This window comes from Lepus europaeus, chromosome 16 (genome assembly GCF_033115175.1).
Source record: "Lepus europaeus isolate LE1 chromosome 16, mLepTim1.pri, whole genome shotgun sequence".
Taxonomy (NCBI): domain Eukaryota; kingdom Metazoa; phylum Chordata; class Mammalia; order Lagomorpha; family Leporidae; genus Lepus; species Lepus europaeus.
The window spans coordinates 65704585-65714059 of NC_084842.1; the positions used below are offsets into that span (position 1 = coordinate 65704585).

At 37.6% G+C, this 9475-nt stretch overlaps 1 non-coding gene across 1 annotated transcript; it reads right to left on the bottom strand.

The window, feature by feature from the left end:
• Window positions 1–7679: 7679 nt before the first annotated feature.
• On the bottom strand, window positions 7680–7786 carry LOC133775543 (U6 spliceosomal RNA). The gene has a single exon (XR_009868271.1). It is a non-coding gene; the product is annotated as a U6 spliceosomal RNA (small nuclear RNA).
• Window positions 7787–9475: the final 1689 nt, after the last annotated feature.

Sequence of the window (9475 nt, forward strand, 5' to 3'; positions counted from 1 at the left end):
AGGCAACATAAAACTAAAGCTTTAAGTGAAACTATGTACCTATTCCCAAGTGATAACATTAATATTGGATGTTTGGAAGATAATTTTTTTTAAGAATGTCAAGTTCATATTAGCCTGAAGGAACAAATAAAATGGGGGGGGGGGTGTAGTATATATAGTCTTAATATAATCTATTTGTTAAATCTATATGTTGGACAAATCATTTTGAAAGAAATCACTGTCAACAAACCTGACTAACTCACCTTTATTTTGTCATATTTTTCCTGCTTATTCCATACACAAAAGTACTTTCACCTCCTAATGAACTGTGAGATAAATACACAGTCCTAATTGCCCAACCCAATTAACAGCCATCAATATAGAGCAGCCATAAGCAAGTGCAAATCCAAATTTTAGAAAGTCTCTATTGTAGGCTTTTGATATTGCAAATATTTGCTGTAAATAATGCCCATAAGAAGACAAAAAGACTTTAAAAATATGTTTTTCTAACAATTTTACTGCTAAGATATATGACTTTGTGAAAATAGAAAATTTAATCAAATTTTTGGGCTCAGGTTATGTAGGACTGTCCAGCAAAAAGGAGATTAAAGAATACAGAAGGAAGACGTGCGATTTTAAAAAGGGTTTCCACATGGTCAATAAATTTTAAGAAGTAAGCCTTAGGCAAAAAGAAAGTAAAGTCAAAGAAATTTGATTTAAAATGAAAAGCATGGCTTTGCATGTTGGCTTCTCAATTTGATAGTTACCTTCTTCAAGTTCTTAATCTTTGCACACACTTATGCAATGGAACTAGTGACCTCAAATTTTTGTTTAGCTTAATCATACCAAATAATGTACCCAAGAGCCCAGTACTAGCACAAAATGTGTACTGACTGGGACACCTGATCTTTTTTAATAGAGCACAAGTTCATACAGTTATCATGGGAGATTCCATTTAGTACGACATTATTCCACCTATTGCCCATGGTTGATTTGTCCTGGGGTAAGCACTTAAGACCACCTGTCCAATAAAAATTTTCCTTGGGGTTTTTAGACTCCAAAAAGAATCTCAGCACTCTCTTTATTGCCACTGAAATTGTAAGATGTAATATTCAGAAGCTGTCAGCAACTATATTTTATGACATGTGGAAAAAACCATAAACCAATCTCCATGGAGAATAAAGATAAGACACAGAAAGATTTGCATTCTAGGCTCCATCCCTGACTTGTAGAAGTTTAGTTGTTAAAATTCTTTCTTGGATTTCCAGATATGCCCTAGTTTCACTCTCATAAAGCTCCCTCTTTCTCAGCTATTTTTACAGAGTCCACCCTAAAGTTACTTTCGGGTGGCAATAGAGGCAACTAAGTGGAAATATTTGTTGTTTTTCCTAATTCATAAATTTCAGAACTAAAAAGATCTCTTTTTTTTTTTTTTTTTTTTTTTGACAGGCAGAGTGGACAGTGAGAGAGAGACAGAGAGAAAGGTCTTCCTTTTGCTGTTGGTTCACCCTCCAATGGCCGCCGCGGTAGACGCGCTGCGGCCGGCGCACCGTGCTGATCCGATGGCAGGAGCCAAGTGCTTCTCCTGGTCTCCCATGGGGTACAGGGCCCAAGGACTTGGGCCATCCTCCACTGCACTCCCTGGCCACAGCAGAGAGCTGGCCTGGAAGAGGGGCAACTGGGACAGGATCGGTGCCCTGACCGGGACTAGAACCCGGTGTGCCGGCACCGCAAGGCAGAGGATTAGCCTAGTGAGCCACTGCGCTGGCCTAAAAAGATCTCTTAATATGTGTCATTGGTAAGGACACCAAGGCAGAATGCTGAGACAAAAAGAATGGTTTATTATTCTACAGTAAGGGACTAGTTCTGGAAATAGTTATAATTATCCTTACTTTGGTAGTTCTCATGTCATATGCATACATGATCTTGTCTGTCTCTAATCTAAGAGACTGAATGAGAGAAAGGGGATAATAAATGAGAAATGTGCGTGGGTCCTAATGAGATAAGACTAGGATACAGGAAGTGCCATCTCTATTTGGTGGCTATACCCAAGCCAAGGAAGACATCAGCAGTACCCTAGACTCCTATTTGACGATATGCCTCAATAACCAAGACTTCTGGGATCCAAAAAATTTAGCTAACCAGGAATGACTCACTCTTTGTAAGCTGTAGTAATGCAACCAGGTTAGGTCAACCTAAATTATTCTCAAAGCAAATAAATTTGGACCAAATAGCACATGACTGAGAAAGAAAGCTCTTTCTCTCCTGCAGAATTATAAATGGTGTGGCATAATATCAATTTTGGGTTCATTCTTTTCTTTATTATTTCTAGGAGTACTTAAAAGATACTTGAAGGTGTCTTTCATGTGCCCAGAGTACAAGGTCTTCATCTATACAAATGACAAAGTCTTCCTCTTCCACAAGGATAAAACAGATATCTGAAGACTGTCACCAAAAGTAGTTATTAAGAAACTGATAGCTGACATTTAGGATGAGAACTGTCCCCTCCCAAAAGATGTCCATGCTATTAGATGTACCTGTCTCTGATCTTCAAACAATTGTTTCCTACTCTAATATCCCTGCCCCAACTGATTATAATTAGAAATATAGGCATTACCAATGTGATGGGATTGTACTTGGTATACTGAGCAGTTGTTTTTCCCAATTTTGAAATTATACTCCATTTAGGCTCAAACTCACCTCTGTCCTCCACTAACATGATGCGCATTCTTTGTGTTCTACAGGTGTTTTATGTTTAAATATTTATTTATTTGAAATGCAGAGTGACAGAGAAAGGGAGAGGAAGGAAGAGAAAGAGAGAGGGGGAGTGAGTGAGAGAAAGAGACAGAGACACAGAAAGATCTTTCCTTCTCTGGTTGACTCCCCCAATGACACAACAGCTAGGTCTGCACAGGCCAAATCCAGGAGGTGGAAACACTATCCAGGTCTTCTGCAAGGGTGGCAGGAACCCAAATATCTTGGTCATGATCCACTGCCTCTCAGATGCATTAACATGAAACCAAATTGGAAGCATGCAGTAGCAGGGACTCTAACCTGCACTCCAGTATTAAGTGGTAGCTTAAACAACTGGGTCAAGAAACACACCCAAGGTGTTTCATATTTAAAGTGGAAATTATACTGGAGTATTTCCATTGAGTTGTTAGCATGTGAAAATGTTATGTAGCATGGTGGACAAAGCCACCCTGTGTTCCATCATAAGTGAGAACACTATGTTACATTTTCTAGTATTTTGCAAATATTCTTATGTGAACCTACATGAACATTTTAGGTTGACTATTTCTTTATATATTTAGCATGTATTTATTGAAGTAGATACATGTGCAAATTCAATGGAAGTAAAACACAGTTGAATGATACACACCACATTTTATTCAGAATTTATGAGACATTATATTTGGACTATGTTTCTTTCACCTTCTTTTAAAAGCCTTATAGATACACTTTTCACCTGATGAAACACTAATTATCATGATAACTACTGTCTTAACCAACTCCCCCTTCATAACATTCCTGACAACTGTATCTCCATCTCCAGATGTTCACCTAAGTCATCTAAACCTATATAAAGGCATCATTTTAGTTCAAACTGAGACATATCCATGCAAGGACATGTGGAATTACGCACATGCAAATCATGTGCTAAAATCCTGAATTGATATCTCTTATTACAAACAAGCATATATATCTGAGGTGACAAAGAAAGGCATTAACTAATTATCTTAAGTTTGAGAAAGATCTGTAAGGATCAAGAAATGGAATTAAGTGGTTTCATACATGCTAATAGCATTCAATTCAATATCCCCTTGGAATATCTTAACAATCAAATTCATACTCTTAATATCCCCAATTATTTTCTGTCCCAAACGGCTTGGTATCTTGGTACATTTCTTTATCTGGCTGCAGATTACAAGTAGAAGGCTTCTAAAAATTCTACCAGTAAGTAAATTGAAACCTCTTGTCTGAAACATTAACTGCCGCCTTTGCCTAGGAACAATAATTTGGTCTTCTAGGTTTTTTTTTTTTATTTTTATGCAATACAAGTATATGAATATCTCAGTAGGAAGCTGTGAAAGGAAACTTGTGACCTGCAGTTGCCTAAATAAAATGAAAGGATTAGCCTGCACATGAGTTCATCCCATACCTTACCATGGGGACTACTGAGAGGAGTTGAAATAACTTTTCCCTAAAAGACTGAGCTGGAAGGGGGGAAAAAAACCAGTGCCCTGAGTGATTATGTGTCCAAACATTATAGTCAGGTTCATGTTGGGGTGGAACCTCTAGTCCATCACCAACTAGTTGTTTGATGTTAGAAAAGTCACAAAACCTCTCTGACACTTAAGGCTCTACAAGTCAAATGACATTATGAAGGAGATGCTTCTAGGGAATTCTGGGGGCAGCACAGGAGAAAGTCAGCATGGTGACCCAGTGTTATGTTATACCAATATTGTAGCCTGCATCACTAAACATATAGACAAGGCAAGGTTAAATTTTTGGCATGGTGTGTTTGTTAATAAATAGGAAGGCAGTTAAGTTTGAATATATCAAATGATCTTTGCTACACCACTAGACCCATCTTCTTCCTAAATAAATTGATGTTCTTTACATTCCTATCTTATTCCAGGTATTTTCCAGAAAACTGCTTTTTTTAAAAAAAATATTTATTTATTTGAAAGACACAGTTACAGAGGGAGAAAGGAAGCGAGACTTTCCATCTGCTGGTTCACTCCCCAAATGGCTACAACAGGACTATGGACTAGGCTAAAGCCAAAAGCTTCTTCTGGGTCTTCCATGTGGGTGCAGAAGCCCAACCACTTGGGCCATCTTCTGATGCTTTCCCAGGCACATTAGCAAGGAACTGGATCAGAAGTGGAGCCTCCGTGACTTGAACTGTGCCTATATGGGATACTGGAGCCACAGGCAGTAGCTTGACCCACCATGCCACCAACATTGGCCTTGAAAACCATTTTTTCTTTTCTTTTCTTTTCTTTTTTTGTTTGTTTTTAAGAACCAGGAAACAGGCTCTCACCAGGTTTCAGATCTGCTCCAAAATTCATCTTGGACTTTCCAGACTGACTCCAGAGCTATGAGGAATAAATTTCTGTTGTTTCAGGGCCCAGTCTATGGCATTCTGTTGAAACAGTCTGAACTAACAGAAGCAAGCTTACTAGTACTTGATTTAACAAACATCTACATCCCTCAGCTGTAATACACATTCCTTTCATCAATGCATGGAATATTATCCAGGATAGACCTATATACTAGGCCATAAAACAAATCCCAATAAACTTAAAATGATTGAAATTATATATATATATCTTTTCTGACCATACTGGAATGAAGCTGAAAATTAAAAATAAGCAACTCTAGAAAATATACAAATACATGGAGCGGAGCACAGCATGCTCCTGAGTGAATAGAGAGTCATGAAATAAATCAAATAGGAAATTGAAAAACAATCCTTGAATTAATATAAAACAAAATGAATTTTATATGATACAGCAAAAGCAGTTTTACGAGGAAAGTTTATAGCAATAAGTGCCTACATAAAATAATTAGAAAGGCATCAAATAAATTATCTAAGAATGCATTGCAAGGACGTAGAGAAAGACAAACCAGACCTAATATAAGTACTAGGAAAGGAATAATAAAACGTAGGAAAGAAATAAAATAGAACCCCTCCTCCCATAAAAATACAACAAAAGCTCAGTGAAATGAAAAGCTAGTTGTTTTGAAAAAGAAAAATAAAATTGATAAACAATCTTCCTAACTAAACAAAAAAGGAAAAAAAAAAGATCCAAATTAATAAGTTTAGAGCTGAAAAAGGAGATGTGACAATGAATACCATGGAAATACAAAGAATCACTAAAAATTATTTTAGCTATATTCTAACAAATCAGAAAATCTTGAAGAATTATACAGATTTCTGGACACAAATAATTTACCATAATTTAGGCACAAAGACATAGAATATCTGAATAAACTGATAACCATAACTAAGATTGAATCAGAAATAGTTTCCCAACAAAGAAAACCCCAAGACTGGATGGCTTCATTGCTGAATTTTATCATACTTTTAAGGAAAAACTAGTACCAATCCTTCTTAAACTATTCAAGACATTTGAAAGACAGGAAACTCTTGCAAACATATTATATGAGGCCAGCATTGACTTAATTCTAAAACCAGAGAAAGATGAAAAAAAGAGAGAACTATAGACCAATATCCTTGATGAACACAGGTACAAAAATCCTCAACAAAATACTATCAAGTAGAATCCAACAACGCAACAAAAAGATCACCCACCCAGACTAAGTGGGATTTATCTTAGGTATGAAGAGATGTTTCAACATACACAAATCAATAAACATGATACATCAGATCAACAAAATGAAGGATAAAAAATACCTTTTATCATCTCAATAGATGCAGGGAAAGCATTTGATAAAATACACCATCCTTTTATCCTTAAAAAATTGAGTATAGAATGAACATACCTCAACACAATTAAGACACTCTATGAAAAACCCATAGCCAACTTCATAATGATTCATGAAAAGCTGGAAGCATTTCCATTGAGGTCCAGAACCAAACAAGGATGCCTACTCTCACCACTATTATTCAATATAATTCTGGCACTTTTAGCCAGAGCCATTTGGCAGGAAAAAAACGAAGGGGAGTTGGCACTGTGGTGCAGCAGGTTAAAGCCCTGGTCTGCAGCACCGGCATCCCATATGGATGCTGGTTTGAGTCTCGGCTGCTCCAGTTTCAGTCCAGCTCTCTGCTATGGTCTGGGAAAGCAGTAGAAGATGGCCCAAATCTTTGGGCCCTGGCACCCACGTGGGAGACCTGGAAGAAGCTCCTGGCTCGGGACAGATTGGCTCCGGCCTTTGCAACCATTTGGAGAGTGAACCAGCAAATGAAAGACTTTCTCCTGTGTCTCTAACTCTCTCTGTAGTTCTTTCAAATGAATAAAGTAAATATTAAAAAAAAAAGAAAAGAAAAAGGATACAAATTGGAGAGAAGAAAATCAAATAATCCCATTTTACAGATGACTTGATAAAGGAGAACCAAAGGACCCCATGAAGAGACTGTTAGAACTAACAGGAGAATTTGGCAAAATTGTAAAATATAAAATCAGTACACAAAAATCAATAGCATTTTTATATACCAAAACAGTGCTCCAGCTGAAAAAGAACTTATAAGATAATTGAGATTCACAATAGCTACAAAAACATTAAATGTTTTGGGATAAATGGGAAAAATCAAATCATTAAATTATTTCATTAAATTCTCATGAGATTCTCAAGCAACTAATATTATTTATCTCATTCACAATTGAATGAACTAAGGCTCTGAGAAGTTACATTTCTTGCTAATTTTCGCAAAATTCACAATCATTAGAAGCAAGATTCTAACTCAGATCTGTTTTCAAGGCTTAGAACCTATTTTTGAATGAGCATAAAAATCACATACTCCCACATTTTAACTTCTCCAAAGAAACTTTTCGCTTAGCATGAATTTACAGAGTTTCAATTAAGCATTTGAAATATATTTTTTTTTTCAAAGCAGGGTCTCACTTTATTGTAAAAGGGAGGTGTATATATAGCTGAGGTACAGGTTGGATGGTACAGAGTGGATGAGCTGATGCGGGCAAGGGGTGGGGTGTTGTGATGCAAAAGGGAAAAATATGGAACGCTTCACGAATTTGCGTATCATCCTTGCACAGGGGCCATGCTAATCTTCTCTGTATCGTTCCAATTTTAGTATATGTGCTGCTGAAGCGAGCACTGAAATATGTTTTTTATCATTTCTTTTCTGAATTTTGCATTATGAAAATAAATACAGTTGGTCAACTACTTAAATATAAATATAACACATGCTGTTTCAAACCATTCCCAACTTAACTTTCAAATATGTATGTATGTCTTTGCCACTGCAATGATGAGAAATGCATTAATCATATTTCCATGGTCATTGGATAATGTGTGGGTGGAATAAAATGCATAATTATTCCAGTATCTGAAAAAGGCCACAAATATATGCTTTTTTTAAAAGATTTATTTTATTTATTTGAAAGACAGAGTTACAGAGGGAGGTAGAGACAGAGAGAGGTCTCCCATCCACTGGTTCACTCCCCAGATGGCCGCAACGGCCGGAGGTGCGTCGATCCAAAGCCAGGAGCCAGGAGCTTCTTCCAGGTCTCCCCTGAGGGTGCAGGGGCCCAGGGACTTGGGTCATCTTCTACTGCTACCTCAGGCCATAGCAGAGAGCTGGACTGGAAGAGGAGCAGCCCGGACTAGAACCGGTGCCCATATGGGATGCGGGCACCTCAGGCCAGGGCTTTTAACCCACTGCACCACAGCACCGGCCCTAAATGTATGCTACTTAACAGAATTTAATATGAAGTCTATGACATGTGATACAAATAAAAAATAATGAAATTTCTTTGGCAAGGATTATCTCTTTTAAATGTCCCAGACTGTAATTATTGTCATGTGTAGCTTAATGACAGGAATACATTCTGAAAAATGCATAATTAAGCCATTTTATTATTTTGTTAACATCAGACAGCAGACTTACACAAACTTTGGGCATAAGTCAATAACATGACCTCCTGGCCAATCAAGAGACCTAGTTCACATGAGGAATATGAGGCTATTGGCAGCATAACATGGCACACTGTTTTACAGGAGGATTTTTGTATAAGAAGATGAAGTACACTCTAAAATAACAACAAAAAGTGTAGTATAGAAAATGCATAAAGGCCGGCGCAGTGGCTCAACAGGCAAATCCTCCGCCTAGCGGCGTCAGCACACCGGGTTCTAGTCCCGGTCAGGGCGCCGGATTCTGTCCGGGTTGCCCCTCTTCCAGGCCAGCTCTCTGCTATGGCCAGGGAGTGCAGTGGAGGATGGCCCAAGTACTTGGGCCCTGCACCCCATGGGAGACCAGGATAAGCACCTGGCTCCTGCCTTCGGATCAGCGTGGTACGCCGGCCGATCTCTCTCTCTCTCACTGTCTACTCTGCCTGTCAAAAAAAAAAAAAAAAAAGAAAGAAAGAAAATGCATAAAGCAGTAAATAGTTGTTCATTATCAAGTATTATGTACATAATTACACATGTTATATCTTTTATGCAACTGGCAACATAGTTTTGTTCACATCAGCATCAACACAAATGTGTCAATAAACTGTTACATTATGTCACCAGATGATAGGAAATTTTCAGCCCATTAGATGTTGCAGGACCACTGTCATATATGTGGTCCATTGTTGAACAAATTGTTATTATGCAGCGTATGACTGCATATATTGTACTTTAAACAGCCACGCTTACCAAACTAGAATATTTGTTGACAGAGCTTGTTTATCCTATAAAGATATTTTTGAAAATACAAGTTGCCCTTTCAAATCATATTTGTTTCTTGATGTCTGAAAGAAAAATGAAGTATTTCTGGAAGGACATAACGGGATACTTTATA